Source organism: Chinchilla lanigera, unplaced genomic scaffold, assembly GCF_000276665.1.
Source record: "Chinchilla lanigera isolate Chin_1 unplaced genomic scaffold, ChiLan1.0 scaffold00018, whole genome shotgun sequence".
Taxonomy (NCBI): Eukaryota; Metazoa; Chordata; class Mammalia; order Rodentia; family Chinchillidae; genus Chinchilla; species Chinchilla lanigera.
Genome location: NW_004955419.1, coordinates 2,626,074 through 2,628,035, shown reverse-complemented (window position 1 = coordinate 2,628,035; position 1,962 = coordinate 2,626,074).

Sequence of the window (1,962 nt, the reverse complement as noted above, 5' to 3'; positions counted from 1 at the left end):
AGATAGAATTCTGCGGTTTTACATCTTTAGCATTGGAGAATTTTTTTTTTTTGGCATTGGAGAATTATGAAAGCATGTCTGCTTGCTCTTGTTCCTTTATTCAAAAAATGGATAAGGACTTGGTGACAAGCTTTCAAAAACAAGTTAAGAATAAAAGGAAAACCCAATCAATGGTGACTATAAGTAACTCATCATGAGGGCTTGAAGAAAAATCAGAAATTTGACACTTAAATGGGCTGTGGAAGAGCAGGGAATATTAATGAACACGAAGGAGGTTCTTCTTTGGAGATAAGTAAGCTGTGTGGATTGTTTGGAACTCCCTCCTTAGCAGCTGTGCAGTTGGTAAGGATTTTAGCTTGCCTAACTGTAAGCTTGGCTATTAGCTTTGCAGTGGGGAGTATTTAAAAGTACACACAACATACGAAGGAAAGAACCTGGAACTGAGTAGCCTGCTTCATTCCAAGAATCCATCTGGCATTTAAAGAACTGCTTGTCCTACATTAAACCCTGCAGAGTAAGAGCTATTTTTCATACCCTAACACCCTTAATTTTGGTTTCAGGTGAGACAGCCTATGGAGTTTAGGGAAGGAACAAGGAGTCTTCTAAGAAACAACTAGCCAAAGGACTAATCTAGGACGAGTGAGCCTGAAGTGTGGAAATCATGTCGAAGCGTCTGGTTGGAAAATCAGCTTAAGAGCAAGCTCATGTCTTCACCAGAGGTGGAAGTCTAGATTTCAAAACAATCTGAGCCTTTAGTCATTTGGAAACAGTATAATGGACGAACGTATGTTATAAATCTGCAAAGCTGTGGCCAGAGTCATCCATATTAAATGACTCATAGTGATGGTGGGAGTTGACAAATGAAATCCAGCCTATTCCTAAAGAAACATTTTTGAACTAAAGATCTTGTTTATGCAGCCTCTATATATTTTGGAGGCACCTAAAAGCTAAGACAGCCACTGAGCAGTCCCTGGATTACCTGGAGATGTAGCGTGTGTAAAGAATGTAAAGAAATGTGTTAGCCTAGAAATAAATTAGTCCTGGCTTTCAGGTACGTACTTTCTTCCTTTCAGGCCCAGTTCCTTAGGACACATTTTCTTATGTTCCTCTTTCAGGAAAAGTGTACAGCACTCAGATGCGCTCAGCTCAGTCTTCAAGCAAGCGAGACAACAGGGTTCCTTCCACTTTTAACTGGGTACCCTTTGAGGGACAGCATGAGGCTCCAGCGCCGGCGCCAACTCCAAGTGCTCCCACTCGGTTACTATGGCGACCGCGGGAGGGGCGGGACCGCCATCCACACCGCCCCCTCCTCTACTCAGGGCCTTTCGAACGCTCCAATTGGGACAAGCCTTTCTTCTCTCTGTCCCGCCCCATTCCGCTCCCAGAGCGATGCGATTGGCCCGGGACGCACGGTTTGGTACCCAGAGGGTACCACCTCTTGCCGGGAAGAGCGGGAAAGTGTACCAGGCGCAGTCCGAGGCATGAGGTGCATAGGCGGAGGGGGAGCACTTCGCTTTGAGCGAGTTGCTCTCTATCCCATACATGACCCCTGCACCCATAAGCGCTAACAGTTGGGAGCAGGAGCGGAGGTGTCGACGCAACGACTAACTGCGGCGACCTATCACAAGAGGCCAGGAAGCGACCCAGAGTGAGGAGCCTGGGCACGCTCTCCGGCATCGGGATCTGCGGCCAGAGAGGGGCGGGACGCGCTTCAGGGGCGGTGCCAGGATTGGCGGCGGGAGGCGCAGGGCCCAATGAGCGCGCGCACCGCCCCCGAAGGCGGGGCCAGTGGAGCGCTCCCCCCGCCTTCGCGCTCGCCTCCGCCCCTCCCCTCGGGCGCCGGGGCCGCAGTGAGTGAGTGGCACTGGCAGCCTGTCAATCCCTCAGCCGAGCGGCCTTCGAGCCCCGTCCGCGGCGGCTGCTGGCTGGGTGCGCGGCTCCGGCAGTGGCGGCGGAGACTTA